Raw genomic sequence first — 19,896 nt, forward strand, 5'->3', positions numbered from 1 at the left:
ATAATTGTCTGATAACTTTTATTGTCAATCTTCTGGGCTGACTTTTACCTGCTCCGAGGAAGGGAACTCTTCCAGCATTCATTTTTCAGCTTGCTATTTCACTAAAGGGTGTTTTAAGATTGATATTTAATTCATTTTCTTAATAATTTATCTTAAAAAATTCTAATGGAATTGGTTAAAAGAATCTGCAAAAATTCTGAATTGAAAATAGATTTGAAGTTAAAATAATGTGTGTGTGTGTGTGTTTAGCATGCAATATCATGACTGTAGCCCAATAAATTTGTTTTTGTTTGGACTTTTCTGTGAGTTATTTTTCTGCACATATGTTTCATCATTTGAGTTCCTTCCATGATGCTGGTTATTTTTAGCTCATCAAAAAGTGTAAATCCTACCTTCATGAGGATATTGTTACCATTATCATTTTGGACATCTTGCTCAGGGTTTCGTCTTTCTTCACTTTTTCAGTTTTACTTAGCTAATGGTGCAACATTTTAATCAAACATCTGTTGAATGTTCTTGGCATTCTTCATAAAGTTACTGTACTTAAAAAAATGTTCAGGTTGCAGGTTTGCGTTACATAAAATATTTATGAAAATGCACCCAAGATCAGTGTCTGACCCTTGAGTTCAATGTGATCATGCACTGCATTTCAAATCTGTGCACATAGGCATAATAACGTGAGTCAAAGTCACTGAGGTTGAGACCTTTGGCTAATTAGTATATATTTACAATTCAAATGTTTTTGCGATATTCACATAAGAATACAATTTGCTAAATTGCAAAACTATTAAACACAAGATTTTATGAAAGCAAAATTTTAATTTCTGCAATTTAGAGCAAAGACTAATCTCAATGAAGCTATAAATTGCAGTTATGGGTCTGATTTAAGACATCACTGTTTGTGGGATTTAGATTTGGAGTACTCATATGCGACTATAATACTGCACTATCAAACTTATGTGGAATATTTGACCTTATTTGTTTAGTGGTGGGGGGGGGGTGGAGGAGGAAGCAGTGGGGTGAGGGGAAATTTACTCCATGTACAGTTTTATTAAGAAAACTTTTCACTAGTATACATTTTAAACAAGATTTGAAAGGTGTACTTCATGATATACATACAATTTCTAAAGGTGCTCTTTATACTGCAGTTCTTGTGTCCCTCTCTTAGTAAATCTCTGTTCCTACTAAAGCACCCATATGCCCCTTATTTATTTCTTTATTTTCAAGTTACTAAACCAATGTTCCCAAAAGGGGCTACACAAAATGTGAACAACAAATGTAAATAATGTTATGTTCTGGTATGGTTGTGGACCCTGGATCGTAGTGAGAGCTGTCTCCACCCACAGGGAGGAGCCCTGTGGGGACTCACCATGATAGGTGTGGCCTCAGCTGAGACAGACACAGATAGCAATGAGACTTTATTAGACTGGAACGTAGGTGAAGTACCCACCGAGTGGGGTGGAAGATACAGTCCAGAGTAGTAAGGTTGCCTAGTGATAATATCCCTGGTAGTGGCCCGTAGAGTAGGGTATGCCAGGGAACTTCTCCTCCAGATGATACACTTCTCAGGGTAGATCCGGTAGTGGCCTGCAACGTGGGGTATGCCAAGAATCAGCACTGTCATTGGTAATAGAAGTGCAGGGGGACAGCACAGCTGGGTAGATGAAGGCACTCACTCTGAAGTGTAGAATATAGTTTGCTGAGGCGAGCATGGTAGTGGGCCGAGACATGGGGTACACCGAAGGTTCCGTCAGCAAGATGGTAGCAAACATGAAGCGTACTCACAAGGCTGAACGAGGCTGGGTCCCAATCAAGAGTAGATGGATTCTCCAGGCAGGAAGGCCTTCCTAGGAGCAGATAGCCAGAATGCGAAAAGGCCCCCATGGAGCAGGTACCTATAGTGTCCAAGTCCCGGAGTTCAGGAACAGTTAAGAGTAGTGAATAGCATAGCATCTCCAAGTGGAGTGGAATTCAGCAGGAAGGAAGTCCTTGCTAACTCGTAGGAAGCATAGGCCGGATAGCTGAAATACACTGGTGAGTGGTGAGTGATGTCATGCAGAGGGGACGCCCCCAAGGTTCCCGCCATGACGTTTATAAGAGAAGGCCTGGCGCGCGTGCGCGTGCCCTAAGTAATCCCCGATTCAAAATGGCAGACAGGATCGCCCACACCATCCCGGGGATGCCTTGGAAGGTGGCATTTGCAAGAGGAGGCCACCATTCTTCCAAGAATCGCTGGAACAGGGAAAAGAGAGGAGAGCAACAGAAGTCGCAGCCATCTGCGACCAACAGGCTCAACAAATAAAATACAGATCAAATGTTGCATGATAAAAAACCCCAAAAATGTATTACATTAAAGAACCATAACAAACAGCAACATAGACAAAAATCATATGTAACAGCAAAATTAAAACATAAAACCAAATAGTTTATTTAAGCATATCAATAAAATTCAAAAACAAAGAGAGGAATACCCACACATAAGAAATGCTGAAATTATCTAAAAGCAGCTATGAACAACCATAATGCACAGAGTGTAATTATCTGAAAAGTGGGTAAGTCTTTGACTAACATTAATTCCTGTGGAATAGAAGACACAACTGGGCAGAATGCAGGGTTCATTCTGGGGCAGGTTTCTTTGTAACAGATGGTAGTGCAAATTTAGTAAAGGCAATAGAAGATGAGGGCTTTCAGGGTTTCCCTTACTTTACACTCTTGTAGCAACTGGCAGTGAGGAATGCCCTAAGGCCAGGGCCAAATGACAACAGGAATTAATTCATGAAGGACTTGATAGAGATATAATGAAAATAGCTGGGCATTTCCATCAAAGAGTGAAAGCTGAGAAACTTCTCTGTGAGAAGCAGGAAGAATTCAGGAAGCCTTACAAGCATCTGATTCAAGATGTTAGCATCTACTAGAATTCTGCCTATATGATGCTGCAGAGGTTAGTGAAGGAGCAGGCACCCATGCGCGATCTGCCTCTGGAAACAGAGATAGGTGTGCATTGTCCTCTGGGGCAGATTGGATAGTGATAAAGGCAAATGATACAAATCCCAAAGCACTTCAAGGAAAAAATGTTAGAGGGTTTCTATGAGCAAGAGGGTATTGCAATTTCTGGACTCCATGCACCAGGAGGTGTAAAACAGACTGTAAACTCTAACTAAAAGCAATAGATTCATGCTAGTTTCATTTTATGATCAGCAGGTGAAAGAAAGTCTTACCCTCCAGCCCCAGCATATCACATTCATGAAAAAATTATGATATTTAGGGTATGTGAAAAAAGTGTTGGAGGCAGAGCACAGTGGAGATGTAGCACAGGAAAGAGTGGCCACCTCAGAGAGTAGTGCAACTACAAACAGCACTCAGTCAACTACCACTTCATCCCCACCTCAATAAGCTAAAGCCACATTGCCCGCAAAGAACAATCTCTCCTGACAAAGGCCATAGCTTGACCAACCCCAGCAAAGGAGGCTCCAGCACAGATTTCTTGGAACTGCTATGTCACAGAGCCCATCGAGAAGATGGACACAAAATTGCTAAAATATAGGGCACACAATTCTCAAATCTGGCCACTCTAGCCGAGGTGGCTTAGTGCTTTCTTTCCTGTCCACAAACTAGTGGGCCTAGTAAACATTAGAGATGTGAATCGTGTCCTCGATCGTCTTAACGATCGATTTCGGCTGGGAGGGGGAGGGAATCATATTGTTGCCGTTTGGGTGTGTAAACTATCGTGAAAATCGTTAAAATCGTGAGCCGACACACTAAAACCCACTAAAACCCACCCCCGACCCTTTAAATTAAATCCCCCACCCTCCCGAACCCCCCCCCAAATGCTTTAAATTACCTGGGGATCCAGCAGTGGTCCAGAACGGCGGCGGTTCGGAACGGCCCCCTCAATTGAATCCTGTTGTCTTCAGCCGGCGCCATTTTGCAAAATGGCCGCCGCAAAAATGGCGGCGGCCATAGACAAAAACGATTCGATGCAGGAGGTCATTCCGGACCCCCGCTGGACTTTTGGCAAGTCTTGTGGGGGTCAGGAGGCCCCCCCAAGCTGGCCAAAAGTTTCTGGGAGTCCAGCGGGGTTCAGGAAGCGATTTCTTGCCGCGAATCGTTTTCAGTAACGAAAATGGCGCCGGCAGGAGATCAACTGCAGGAGGTCGTTCAGCGGTCGCTGAACGACCTCCTGCAGTCGACCTCCGGCAGTCGAGGTCGACTGCAGGAGGTCGCTGAACGACCTCCTGCAGTCGATCTCCTGCCGGCGCCATTTTCCGTACGGAAAACGATTCGCGGCAAGAAATCGCTTCCTGAACCCCGCTGGACTCCCAGAAACTTTTGGCCAGCTTGGGGGGGCCTCCTGACCCCCACAAGACTTGCCAAAAGTCCAGCGGGGGTCCGGAACGACCTCCTGCGTCGAATCGTTTTTGTCTATGGCCGCCGCCATTTTGCGGCGGCCATTTTGCAAAATGGCGCCGGCTGAAGACAACAGGATTCAATTGAGGGGGCCGTTCCAGACCGCCGCCGTTCTGGACCACCGCCGGATCCCCAGGTAATTTAAAGCATTTGGGGGGGGGGGGGGGGTTGGGGGGGGGGGGGGATTTAATTTAAAGGGTCGGGGGTGGGTTTTAGGGGGTTTTAGTGTGCCGGTTTTCCTGCCCTCCCCCTTCCCCCGATTTACGATTTTTTAACGATAAATCGGGGGAATTGGTATTGTATCGTGGCCCTAACGATTTTTGACGATTTAAAATATATCGGACGATATTTTAAATCGTCAAAAAACGATTCACATCCCTAGTAAACATATCTTCTCTGTGGAAGGGGACATTGTCAGCCTTCATAACTCAAGGCTGTGCAAGAACTGATGGAAAGCTGATCTTTTTGAAAATTAATCTGTCTTTGCTTGGGTTTCCAGAATTTGCTTGTGAGTGGCAAGATAACAGAAAGCATCTCACTCAGCCTTCCTGCCACTCAGCCTTCCTGCCAGGCCCCAGATATACCATCTTGGGATCTTTCTGCTACTGTTTTGCCTACCTGCCAAGCCCCAGATGCATCATCTTAAGGGTGTTGTTGCTACTGCTCTGCATAGCTGCCAAGCCTCAGAAGTACCACCTTATGAGTCTTGCTGCTACCACTCTGTTTACCTGCCATGCCACTGATGTACTACCTTTAGGATCTTGCTGCAACATTCCTACTTGCCTGCCCCTAATATACTACTTGGGGGTCATACTTTTAAAGCACCTACCTGCCATGCCTATTATTTATTAGCATGGGAGTTTTGGTGCCTCCATGTTGTTTGCTCTTTGAATCACAGCTCAAAAGTATATGAAAAAAGGGAAAAAAATACAAGTTTCTCCTCCCACCCTACTTCTTATATGGTTTTTCATTTTGTTCTGCTCCTCTACAATCTCATCTTAGTTCTCCCACTGTGTTTTCCATTTTGCTGTCAAGGTTTATCTAGGACTTTGTGCTATCTGCAATTCCTGCACTGTATGCCTTGGTTATAGACACCTCTGTGCTGTTTGGAATGGACCACACTCCATGCCTTGGGAGTTTAGATACATTTGTGTTGCTTGTAATGGAGTATACTCCGTCTTAGGATTTAGACACTATTTTGTGGTTTCTGATTCCTATCACTGTACAACTTGGGGGTAATGACATCTTTGTTTTGTTTGCGATTCCCCACTTTTTAAGCTTTGGGGTTTTGACGTCTTTGTGCTGTTTACAATTTCCCAAAACCTTATACCTTGTGGGTATAGACACCAGTGTACTGTTTGTAATTCCCCACACTATACACCATGGGGTATAGTAGAGATGTGAATTGGAACCGGAATCGGTTCAGATTCCGGTTCCGATTCACATGTGGGTTTTTTTTGCATCGGGCCCGATCGCGGTTTTGTTTATCGGCTGCGCCAGGACCCCCACTGGACCCCCACTGGTGGTCCAGTGGGGGTCCTGGGAGTGATCTCCCACTCCGGGACATCCTCCCGCTACCGGGCCGTCGGCTGCCACTAATCAAAATGGCGCCGATGGCCCTTTGCCCTTACCATGTGACAGGGTAACTGTGCCATTGGCCGGACTCTGTCACATGGTAGGAGCACTGGATGGCCGGCGCCATCTTGTGCTCCTACCATCTGACAGGGGCTGACCAATGGCTCCAGTAGCCCCTGTGACATAGTAAGGGCAAAGGCTATTGGCGCCATTTTGAATACTGGCAGCCAACGGTCCGAGTGCAGGAGGTCGCTTCCGGACCCCCGCTGGACTTTTGGCAAGTCTTGTGGGGGTCAGGAGGGTCCCCCAAGACTTGCCAAAAGCCCCTGGTGGTCCAGCACTTGAGCCATCGGCTGCCAGTAATCAAAATGGCGCCGATAGCCTTTGCCCTTACTATGTCACAGGGGCTACCGGTGCCATTGGTCAGCCCTCCCCCAAAACGATAAGGGAACCCCCACGATCAATATCGTGGGGTTTTCCTATCGTTTTGGGGGAGCCCCCGATTTCTGACGATTTTGAAAATATCGACGATATTTTAAATCGTCCGAAGCCCGATTCACATCCCTAGGGTATAGACAATGCTGTGCTGTTTGTGATTCCCAGCACTGTACACCTTGGGGATATAGAATTCTCTGTGCTGTTTGCGATTCATTTCACTGTACTCCATGGGGGTTTTGAAACCTTGTGTTATTTTCTATTCTACACATTGTATGCCTTGGTTGTTTTGTTACCTTTGAGCTGTTTGCGATTTCTCTCAGTATATGCCTAGGGACTGACACCTTTATGCTGTTTGTGCTCCTGCACTGTATGCCTTGGGGGCTTTGATGCATATATACTGTTTGCAATTCTACCCACTATGTCTTGAGGGTCAGCACTCATTAGCATATGTTAGCTCTAGCTGTTGCATCCGTTGGTGCTAGAAGGCTTCGCCCCGTTTGCCTCACCTTATTCACGGCTCCTCCCGCTTACCTAGGAAAGATGGCTACCACCGCGTCTTCAAGCTGACCTCTCTGGTGTCCCCAGAATGGCTATGGTGTAGCCTCCCACCATGCTCCTCCCAGGTACCTACTAGGGTGTGCGCACACGTTCACCTACGTCTTTATTCCAACCTTGGCGTGAACTTTGGGGGCTTTCCAGCAACATTTACTGGATCAACACCATTCGAAGTGGTTTACAGACGACTACCAGAAGCTACACCTATAGATGCAGAAGAAGACATCACATACAAAGTAGATGTTATTCTCGATGTGCTACATCATTTCCAACCAAGGTTTTCAAATGGATCCAAAGAAGCTGGAGAGCATCAAGAAATGGGCACAACCCATCGGTCTAAAGGCTCTCAGACATTTCTTAGGTTTCACCAACCATTACAGAACTTTCATCAAGAACTACTCCTCACTTACAGTTCCGCTTACAGCTATGACAAAGAAAGGTGCCAATGCTGCAAATTGGTCTCCGGAGGCAATAGCTGCATTCCAGAAATTAAAGATGCCTTTTCGAGTAAGCCGTGCCTCTGATATCTGGATCAGACCTAGCTCTTCATTGTTGAGGTAGATGCCTCAGATGTTGGCGTGTAGGGGCTGTACTAAACCAGGCTGGTGATTCAAAGGCTCCACAATCATGCTCATTCTTCTTCTGTCGCTTCTCTCCAGCAGAGAAAAATTATGGAATAGGAGATAAAGAGCTCCTGGTTATAAAGATGGCATTCGAAGAATGGCACCCTTGGCTCGAAGGAGCACAACATCAAGTCACTGTCTTTACAGGCCATTAGAATTTGGAGTATCTCCACCACGCACAGTGCCTAAATCATAGACAAGCGAGATGGTCCCTGTTTTTCAACAGATTCAACTTTGTGCTAAAATAGTGCCCTGGAGATGAGAATATTAGAGCGGATGCCTTGTCTCGCTCATTCCTCTCAGAGGACATTCCAGAGGAACCGCAACACATCATTGACCCAGAAAGGGTTATTTTGGCAGCTACTCACTCAGTACATGCAGGAAAGACCATCATACCCAAGAACCTCAGAAAGAAATCGTTAGCAGGGCTCACTACTCTAAACTGGCAGGACACCCTGGCCAATGCAGAACTCTGGCTAAACTACAAAACTTTTATTGGTGGCCCACCATGAAGGAAGACACATTTTCCTACATTGCTTCCTGCGGTAATTGTGCCAGAAAGAAGATGCCACTCGGTCATCCTTGGGGTGTACTCCAACCCTTGCCAGTACCAGATGAACCATGGACACACATCGCCATAGACTTCGTGGTAGACTTACCACTTTCAGGAGGAAACAACACGATTTGGGTAACTGTTAGGGATGTGAATCGTTTTTTGACGATTTAAAATATCGTCCGATATATTTTAAATCGTCAAAAATCGTTAGGGCCATGATACAATACCAATTCCCCCGATTTATCATCAAAAAATCGTAAATCGGGGGAAGGGGGAGGGCAGGAAAACCGGCACACTAAAACCCCCTAAAACCCACCCCCGACCCTCCAGAAACCCCCCCCCAAATGCCTTAAATTACCTGGGGGTCCAGCGGCACACTAAAACACCCTAAAACCCACCCCCGGCACACTAAAACCCACCCCGACCCTTTAAATTAAATCCCCCACCCCAAATGCCTTAAATTACCTGGGGGTCCGTAGCGGCGGTCCGTAGCTTAAATTACCCCCGGGTCCGTAGCTAAATCGGGGAAAGGGGGAGAGCAGGAAATCCGTTCAGCTTGCTGAACGACCTCCTGCAGTCGATCTCCTGCCGGCGCCATTTTCCGTACGGAAACGATTCGCGGCAGGAGATCGCTCCAGGGGTCCCCGCTGGACCCCCAGGAACTTTTGGCCAGCTTGGGGGGGCCTCCTGACCCCCACAAGACTTGCCAAAAGTCCAGCGGGGGTCCGGAACGACCTCCTGCGTCGAATCGTTTTTGTCTATGGCCGCCGCCATTTTGCGGCGGCCATTTTGCAAAATGGCGCCGGCTGAAGACACCACGATTTACTGTGTCGGATTTCCTGCTCAACCCCTTTCCCCGATTTAGCTACGGACCCGGGGGTAATTTAAGCTACGGACCGCCGCTACGGACCCCCAGGTAATTTAAGGCATTTGGGGTGGGGGATTTAATTTAAAGGGTCGGGGTGGGTTTTAGTGTGCCGGGGGTGGGTTTTAGGGGGTTTTAGTGTGCCGCTGGACCCCCAGGTAATTTAAGGCATTTGGGGGGGGGGGGGTTCGGGAGGGTGGGGGATTTAATTTAAAGGGTCGGGGGTAGGTTTTAGGGGGTTTTAGTGTGTGTTCACGATTTTAACGATTTTTCACGATAATCTAAACACCCAAACGGCGACGATACGATTCCCTCCCCCTCCCAGCCGAAATCGATCATTAAGACGATCGAGGACACGATTCACATCTCTAGTAACTGTAGATCAGTTCTCAAAGATGGCTCAATTTGTGGCTCTCCCTGGCTTGCCTACGGCCATGGAGCTCGCCAAGCTCTTCATCACGCACATCTTCTGCCTCCACGGCATGCCTAAGCACATAATCTCCGATCGAGGAGCTCAATTCACAGCTAAGTTCTGGAAAGCACTATGCAAGAAGTTTGATATTTCTCTCGACTTCACCTCAGCATACCATCCACAATCTAATGGGCAAACAGAGAGAATGAACAGGACACTCAAGCAGTTTATTCGTGCCTACGTGAACACTTGCCAGAATGATTGGAGTGAACTGTTGCCCTGGGCAGAATTCGCTATCAATTCCCATCCAGCAACATCCACTGGATCAACACCATTCGAAGTGGTTTACAGAAGACTACCACTGCCACTTCCATTATCAGTGTCATCCCCGGCAGGTCAATCTACTGCCAAAGATATTCAGCAACTTTGGACTCAGACAAAAGAGATGCTTCTTAAAGCAGGACTTCAAGCTAAAAAAGAATACGATGCTCACCACTGCAAGGCTCCAGAGTTCCAGCCTGGTGACAAAGTCTGGCTATCCACTAAGCACTTGAGAATTAAAGTACCTTCATCTTGCTTCGCTCCTCGCTTCAATGGACCATTTCCCATTCTCCGACGACTAGGCAATCTCACCTATAGTCTGAAGCTACCATCTACATTGAAGATCCACAATGCATTTCACATCTCACTATTGAAGCCATTGATCCTTAGTGAGGTCTCCAACAAGACACCAGAAGCTACCAGATGCTACCAGATGCAGAAGAAGACATCAAATACAAAGTAGACGCTATTCTCAATGTGAGAAAAAGAGGCAGAGTATGGGAATACCTCCTATTATGGGAGGGCTATGGACCTGAAGAAAACTTGGACTCCATTGGCTAATATACTGGATAAAGAGATGATACAAGACTTCCATAGATTGCATCCTCAGAAACCAAGACCTGGTAGAAAACAGCGTGGACGCCCTTTGAAGGGGGGTACTATTGCATCCATCGGTGCTAGACGGCTTTGCCCCATTTATCTCACCTTATTCACAGTTCCTCCTGCTTACCTAGGAAAGATGACTACCACCACATCTTCAAGATGACCTCTCCGGCGTCCCCGGAATGGCTATGGTGTAGCTTCCCGCCATGCTCCTCCCAGGTACCTACTAGGGTGCACACGTGCACATTACTCACATCTTTATTCCAACCTTGGCGCGAACCTCGGGGGTGTTCCCCCTTGCTGACATCACGCCATCCAGGTATATAACCTATTCTAATTTGCTAGCTCATTGAGTTAGCAAGGACTTGAATCTGGACTCTAATCTGTACCTGTCTACGCTACTCTGCCACTTCTTGCTGCCGCTGGAAGCTCTCTCTTTGCCGTACGGGGTAACTGTTAACCTGGGTACCCACTCCTCGGGAGCCCTCTGCTTTATTTCAGGTGCCTTACAGGGAACAGGTACTCATTCCTCGAGGGCCTGCTCTCCTTGCCTCGGTGCCTGTACTTCTTCTACAACCTGGTGGAATTGCATACCTACAGCAAACACCTAGTGAGTACTCTAACTCTCAGTCTAACTCATCCACAGTACTTCCTTGCTGGGAAACCTGCTTTGGAACCTTCCAATACCTACGGGGTGAGTAGGGCTCCCTCTGCCGAGGTCCCTGAGACTGCAACTACCAGACTGCCTCACTACTGCACCTCTGGTGATACTCTTCAAGCTGTATAATAAGGAGCTAACTGTGTTTGTGCGTTCTGAGTCTAGCCTAATACTGTGGCTCCTCACGGGGCTCCTCCCTGTGGGCATGGTCATCTGCCACAGTACCCAAGGATCCACCCAAACACCCCTCAACCATAACACTAGCTCTATAATCATCACAGTAATATAAATAACAGAGTAACCATAACTAATTTAATGATCCATTCACAGTTTCACTGTACTAGCCATGAATACATAACACATTCATGGCTCAATCTTTACATGACAGAAACATATGCTAGTTCAAGGGTAGGATCAACTACATTCCTTTTACTGAGATAGACATCTCCCATTCCAGCTGTCTTCAAGGTTCTTTTCAAATCCCCTTCCCTTACGATTCTTTGTGACACTTGCTCTTGACCTGTCCATTCATTGCTTTACACGCTCCCTGTTCCACTCTTTGTATCCTTTGTACCACTCTAGTTACTGCTCAGTCTTTACAGTTTAACATGCATATCCTACTGAGGCAGGCATCCCCCACTCTGGCTGTCTTCAAGCTTCTTTCCATATTCTCTTCTCCTAAGGTACTTGATGACTCTTATTCTGCCCTGGCCATCCATTGCTTTACTCGCTAGCTCACCACTCAGTTGGTTATTCATACCATTATTCTTCTCCCACCTCAGCTCTCAAGGTACAACTTTGGGGGAGCGGGCTATTGGTTATACCTTTTACTGCATTGTTCTGCTCCTACCATATCTATTTTTAATCATCAGATTCATTTCCCCCACTTCTGTTCTAAACCAATCTTGGTATATTACAGTGCTTTCTCCACTGCTTCAGCTGTCTACAAGGTTTCTTCCAAATCCCCTTCCCCTATGATATCTACTGCTTCTTGCTCTTGCCCTGACCATCCGATGCTTTGCACAGGTCTTATCCACACAATTATCTTTAATAGTTTCATGATCTTTTGAACATTTTCTTAAAACTCCATTCCCTTATGATTCTTCTGATTAATAGGGATGCACAGGATAAAAAATGTGTTTCATATTTTAATTTCATTATTGGAGTGTTTTTTCCCACATATTTCAATTGCTAATGTTTATTTCATTTTCTTTAGTTTACAAAATGAAATAAACATAAAAACACCCCATAAAATGCATTAAAAAAAAGAAACAGGACTTGCTGGGGCCTCCCTACCACCAATCCCTCACACCAGGAAAAATATCAGGGCCAGGATTTTCCCTGGTCCCCACTTACCCTGTCTGGGGGGATGCAAAGAAGAGACCTAGACCCAGGCTGAAGTCTTGGATTTGTGTAGGCCTAGGTCATGGTAGGTTGCCACAACCTTGGCCTAGGCCCTATACAAAGCTTGAGGCCTGTTCCCGATGCTTTGGCTGAGGCTGAGATTCTGGCATTGGGACCCAGCCACCAGACCGAGCACTGACATCAAGCCTGGGCCTGGGCCGTGGCCTTGGCTAAGTATTGGACATTACCTTTGGGCTTGGCTCTAGCTTCAGGCCTGCACCTGGACTGTGACATAAGATTCCTGATGGAAAAGGTAAGTAGGCAACATTTTGGAGCCTGCGCCTTTGAGTGTCTGGGCCTGGCCTGAAGCTAGGCAGAGATTCCTGCATCATACTCAGGAATAGGCTATGACCCCTGTGTCAAGCTGTAGCCTATGCCCTGGCCTCAAGCCTAAGCCTAGGATGAGGTTCTTGCATCACGCTCGGGCATAGGCTGAGGTCCCTGCTTTGGGCCTCAGTCTCTTCCCTAGGTGAGACCCCAGCTTTGGGCCTGGGCTTAGGCCTAACAGATGACTTTTTTTTTATTTTTTTGCGGTTTTCAAAATGAAACCTAAAAACCAACAACATTTTATCATATTTTCAATTGTTTTGTTTTAAAAATTAAATGAAACAAAAAAGGAAATGCACATCTCTAGTGGTTATTGGTCCTATGTAGTATTTAGTCTTCAATGGAATATGCCTCAGCAAAAAGCAAGGATTGCAGAAATGTAGCATCCAGAACCACCAGGATTGCACTCCTCTAGGATTGTGGCTTCTGAGGTAATGGAGGCAGTATTTGAGAAAACTGATTCAGAAGACGAATTGTGTCCTGGATTTCCTGAATCACAGCTAGTGGCTAAAGAGCATTTGGCGCCTCCAGTGAAGACCAACTCTAAGCCCAAATAGCCAGTTCCTTTCAAAATGACAACAGGCCTCCTTCAAGCAGCTTAGGGCTTTGTACCAATTTGACTGGAGCTTTGGAGTGTTCTTGCTACTCTGAGTGGCACTTTGTGTCTCTCATGATTCTTTGGGGTCTTTATGCCATTCTTTGTGCATTTCATTTGTTTTCACTCTCTATAAATGCTTTGAGGGATTTTCTGCCTCTTGTAGTGCTTTGTTCTCGCTTCATGTGTCTTGAGCTATTCATGCCACACTTAGTGCCACTTTGCATCTTTCTACAGTCTTAGGAGCTTCATGCCACTGTTATTGGCACCCTTTGCCCCACTTTTGAAGCCTTGGGGTAGTCTGGACAGTCTTGCTACTGTTTTCCTCCTCTTATGGTGCTTTGGAGAATTCTTGCCTCTACTGGTACCATTTTGCCCTGTTGTGGGTCCTTGGGCTCTTCATGCCACTTTAGGTGCCAAGTTGACAAAGTCATGATGTATTATCATGATTTCACACTTCTGATGATGTCTACCTACTAGTTTCATTAAAAATGATTAGAAAATACCAATTTGGGAGCACAAAATGGGCTGCATTGCTTCCCTCATCGATTACTATTACAAAAGAATGAACAAATAAAATATATATATATATTTTTTAAATTTAAAACTAATGGAATAAGTACTTAAGATTTTCCATACTGGGTTATACAAAAAGGTCCTTCAAGCCCAGTATCCTGCTATACTAACTACGTTTACTCCATCCTTGGCAATAAATTCAACAGTTTCATTGTGTGCTCAATAAAAAATACTTTCCCTAATTTGCTTTAAATGTGCAACCCATTATCTTCATTGAGGGTCCCCTCTTCCTAGTACTATTGGAAAGGGGACACTCCATTCCCTGCTTACCTATTCCACCCCCACTCATGATTTTAAAGTACTCTATCACAATGGTTCTCAACCTTTTTCCCATCGTGACACACCTGACAGGCCACGCTCACATGTGTGACATACTGCTCATTACAATTCATGGCGGAAATAAAAAGTAAATGTCCGGTAATAAATTTTATTGTTTAAAATGACAAGGAAAAGATACGTATTCTGTCTGAACAGAAATTGCATAGTAAACATCCCACACCAAAACAGCACCAATTTCCAGCACTTAAACAGTAACCACCTTACCTAAGAAAAGGCTACACTGAAAATATTACACCAGGCCTTAAGACACCAATACATCTCCTATTAGGAAAACAGACCAAGTCAGGCTGCTATAGAGCCCTACACAGAAACTACACGCCAGCAGAAAACCTCACCTAAATCACATGTGCTGACCCTCACCTAACAAGGAATAAAGAGACCAAAACACATAACTAGAAGCATGCAGAAAAAACTGAATTGGAAACTGCAACAAGCCAGAGTCTCTGTGTGCAGTGTAATAAAGGAAAAAAGAAACATCACCCGTCCTTATAAAACAAGTCTAGAAATATAAAATCAGTAGCAGTAAAACCATACTAACAAAAGGACAGATTATTTCGAAACAGCTGATCAGTGGAATATCCAATAATTAAAAACTCATATAAAAAATTTCTAGATAAAATATTTCAAAATAGCAGACACAAAGACACAGTAATGAAAAATAAGGATACAAAAATTGTTTTCCTCTGCATACCTGGGAACGTTTGATATCCAGGTCTCCTGAGATTGTTTTGAATTAGCAGGAGGAGGAGGGGTGGTTTGCTTGGAACTTTCTCCTCTCTCTCAGTCACATACCAGCGCTCTCTCTCACACTGGCTCTCAATTACACACCTATACACACATGTGCTCAGTCACTCACATATACACATGCTTTTTCTCTCACTTATATAGGCTCTTAATTACACATTTACACACATGCTGTCTATCATTTCACGCTTACACACACAGGCTTTCAATTACACACATACATGCTGTCTTTCTCTCACACACAGACTCTCATTCACAAGCTTACAAACATGCTCTCTATCTCTCTCATTTACACACAGGTTCTCAATCACATACTCACATGCTCTCTCACCTAAACCAGCTCTCAATCACACACAGACACACATGGTCTTTCTTTCTCTCGCTTTCACAAAGGCTCTCAATCACATACTTACATGCTCCCTCACCTAAACCAGCTCTCAATCACACACAGACACACATGCTCTCTCTCTCTCTCTCAACTACACACAGGCTCTCAATCACATACTGACATGCTCTCTCACCTAAACCAGCTCTCAGTCACACACAGACACACAGGCTCTTAATCATACATACACATGATCTCTCTCACATACAAAGGATCTCAATCATACACACATACTCTTTCACACAAACAGGTTTTCAATCACAAACTTGCACATACAGGTTCCCAATCATAAACTTGCATTCATGCTCTCTCTCTCACAGGCAGGCTCTCAATCACAGACATACTCTCTTTTAGGGATGTGAATCGTTTTAGGACGATTAAAATTATCGTCCGATAATTTTAATATCGTCTTAAACCGTTATGGAACACAATACAATAGAGATTCTAACGATTTATCGTTATAAATCGTTAGAATCGTGAGCCGGCACGCTAAAACCCACCCCCGACCCTTTAAATTAAATTCCCCACCCTCCCGAACCCCCCCCAAATAATTAAACATTTCCTTGCCAAATCCTACCTCCTTCAATCCCCCCCCCCAAATGACTTAAATTACCTGGGGGTCCGGAACGGCAGCGGTCCGGAACGGGCTCCTGCTACTGAATCTTGTTGTCTTCGGCCGGCGCCATTTTCCAAAATGGCGCCGAAAAATGGCGGCGGCCATAGACCAACAGGATTCAACGGCAGGAGGTCCTTCCGGACCCTCGCTGGACTTTTGGCAAGTCTTGTGGGGGTCAGGAGGCCCCCCCCCAAGCTGGCCAAAAGTTCCTGGAGGTCCAGCGGGGGTCAGGGAGCGATTTCCCGCCGCGAATCGTTTTCCGTACGGAAAATGGCGCCGGCAGGAGATCGACTGCAGGAGGTCATTCAGCGAGGCGCCGGAACCCTCGCTGAACGACCTCCTGCAGTCGATCTCCTGCTGGCGCCATTTTCCGTACGGAAAACGATTCGCGGCGGGAAATCGCTCCCTGACCCCCGCTGGACCTCCAGGAACTTTTGGCCAGCTTGGGGGGGGCCTCCTGACCCCCACAAGACTTGCCAAAAGTCCAGCGGGGGTCCGGAAGGACCTCCTGCCGTCGAATCCTGTTGGTCTATGGCCGCCGCCATTTTTCGGCGCCATTTTCGAAAATGGCGCCGGCCGAAGACAACAAGATTCAGTAGCAGGAGCCCGTTCCGGACCGCTGCCGTTCCGGACCGCCGCTGGACCACCAGGTAATTTAAGTCATTTGGGGGGGGTTCGGGAGGGTGGGGGATTTAATTTAAAGGGTCGGGGGTGGGTTTTAGCGGGTTTTAACGATTTTAACGATATATCACGATATTTTACCCCCCCAAACGGCAACAATACGATTCCCTCCCCCTCCCAGCCGAAATTGATCGTTAAGACGATCGAGGACACGATTCACATCTCTACTCTCTTTCACATATACAGGCTCTCAATCATTCACATACATGCTATCTCACTCACACACATACACACACAGGATCCCAAACACACATGCTTGCTTGCTTGCTCAATCACTCTCTCTCCCTCCCTCCCTGGAACTAGCGGCAGCAGCAGCCTCCTCCCAACCCTAACCTCCTTCACTTTCAGCCCTCGTGCGGAGAAAGGAGTCCCATCGGCCGCGGGGGTTGACGTTCTTCTTCATTTTTCTGCGCGCCGCGCTGCTCATTCCTCAGGCCGCGCCTCTCTTCTGTTCTTCGGGCTGTCTCTGAGCACATAAGTATGGTCTCTTCTTCCTGCGCACGCACCCGCTGCTCACCACTTCCTCTTCCGGGACGCGGGAGGGGGGGGGAGGGAAGAAGAGACCATGCTGGTGCCGCTGACTCCAGCTGTTCTGCCGCATTCCGCCCGGGCGGAGGAGGACCAGGGAGCAGCCGGGTCAGCGGGGACCTGGAAGTGTGGCGACACACCTGCGTGTTCTTGGCGACACACCGGTTGAGAACCACTGCTCTATCATATCTCCTAGGGGTGTGCATTCGTTTGCAACGTATTGGTAATCTGCAACATATAGGGCCATATTCGTTGTATTTGTGGGGAAGTGAAACGTATCGTGATTCCCCACAAATACAACAAATCTTCACAGAATTATTCTGTGAAGGAGCGAATTTAAACAAACCCCCCATCCTCCTGACCACCCCAAGACTTACCAAAACTCCCTGGTGGTCGGGGGGGGGGGGGGGTTCGGGAGCCATCTCCTGCACTCATGCTGTCGGCTGCCGGTATTCAAAATGGCGCTGATAGCCTTTGACCTTACTGTGTTACAGGGGTAACCGGTGCCATTGTTCAGCACCTGTCACATGGTAGGAGCAATGGACGGCAGGCACCATCTTGTGCTCCTACCATGTGACATATCCATACTAGGAGTTGCAACCCAGGAAAAGATCTGGGTGTCATCATGGACAATACTTTGAAATCCTAAGTTCAGTGTGTGGCAACAGTCAAAAAAGCAAACAGAATGTTAGGAATTATTAGGAAAGAAATGAAGCCTAAAATGGAGAATGTCATACTACCTATGTATTACTCCATGGTTTGATTGCACCTAGAACACTGTGTACAATTCTGATTGCCTCATCTCAAAAAAAGATATAGCTGAACTGGAAAAGGTATAGAGAAGGGTGACTAAAATGATAAAGGGGATGGCATGGCTCTCTCAATAGGAAAGGCTAAAGAGGTTATGATTGTTCAGCTTGGAAAAAAGATGGCTGAGGGGGAATATCATAGAGGTCTTTTAAATCATAAGTGGAATAGAAAGGGAAACTGGTTATTTACTCTTTCAAATAATGCAAAAACTAGGGGACACTCCATGAGGTTAGTAAGTAGCATTTTTAAAACAAATCAGAAAAAAATCTTTTTCACTCAATGCATAATTAAGCTCTGGAATTCATTGCCAAAGGATATGGTAAAGTCATCTATTGTAGTTAGGTTTAAAAAAGTCTGTTTAAACAAATCTGTTAATTGTTATGAATCAGATAGACTTGGGAAAAGCCAAGTCTATCTAATTTACAACAATCCCATGCTGCAAATGCCCAAGTCCCTGGGCCTATCTACTGTTTGAGATCCTGCCAGGTACTTGTGACCTGGATTGGCCACTGTTGGAAACAGAATACTGGGTAGATGTTCGGTCTGATCCTTACTTGATCCAGTAAGGCAATTCTTATGTTCTTATTAGACAGAGCCATTATGATATCTTCCATTTTGGTTTTCATTCATTTACTAATAATAACTAACATTCCATTTGCTTTTTTGATCATTGCCACACACTGGGCTGAAAATTTGAAAATATTTGCCACAATAATTCTATTATCCTTTTCTAGGGTGGTGATGCTGTGGAATTTTAGATAGGTTAAGACCATCTGGTTATGGATATCTTGGGCCTCTACACAAAGGGTCAGCTAAAGATAGTACTACTGTGAAACAAAATAAGAAAAGCTAAGCAATAATGTATTTATTGCATTTGTAATGGATCATATGCTTAAATTAAGAAATAACTGTCTGAAATAATGCTTTATTATTAAAATGCACCTGGAATGAAATCATAGTGAAACTAGCAAAAAAATACTCTGAGTCTTTTCTATCCTTTGGTAAATATGTTTACAACAAAGGAAATGGAAAACATCATATAGCACTGACTCCAAAATGGAAGACATAAAGACAACTTGTCCTTGGATCTAAAATGGAGGACAAGAAATAGAAAAGAAGAAGAAAGGGCTTATATTATCTTATGCCATATGATTATTAATCAGTGTAATCTGGGATAGAGGTATAAACACCATCCATGATTGAAGCTGTAATGTGACGCAAATAGAAGAGTAAGAAAGAGACAATTATTTCATTGGTTAAGTATGTTTGTAATGTTAAGGAAAAAGTATATAATGTTCTGTCCATGTGATTATGAACAGAACAATTTGTCATCCAGAACAACTTGTCATCCTAACTTGGCTTTCTTGCAATAAAAACACAAAGAAAAGCAGATGTACTTGTCTTGCAATTAATTTCAGTGCAGCCGACAATAATAGGACAGTTGCTTTGGAGACAAGAATCAATTCATTCTAATGTCAGTTATTTTTGGAAAGGAAATATGGGACTGGGTTTCCCTAATTCTGCAACACGCAATAAAGAACCAAGTATCATGTAACCATAGTTGGATTATTCTTCCCTATATGCATCACTTTTCACTTCCCCACATTAAATTTAAGCTGCCATTAAATGCCCAATCCCTCAGTCTCTCGTGGTCTTCTTACAATTCCTCACAACGGCTTGTGGTTTAAGTACGTTCAATAATTTTGTGGCATCTGCAAATAGGATCACCTCACTCATCACTCCATTGTCCAGATCATTTATTAATATATTTAAAAGCACCAGTCCCATTACAGATCCCTGGGGCATTCCACTATTTACCTTTCTGCATTGACAGAAATGACCATTCATTCCTAGTCTCTGTTTCTTATCTTTAAACCA

This window comes from Rhinatrema bivittatum, chromosome 2, assembly GCF_901001135.1.
Source record: "Rhinatrema bivittatum chromosome 2, aRhiBiv1.1, whole genome shotgun sequence".
NCBI lineage: Eukaryota > Metazoa > Chordata > Amphibia > Gymnophiona > Rhinatrematidae > Rhinatrema > Rhinatrema bivittatum.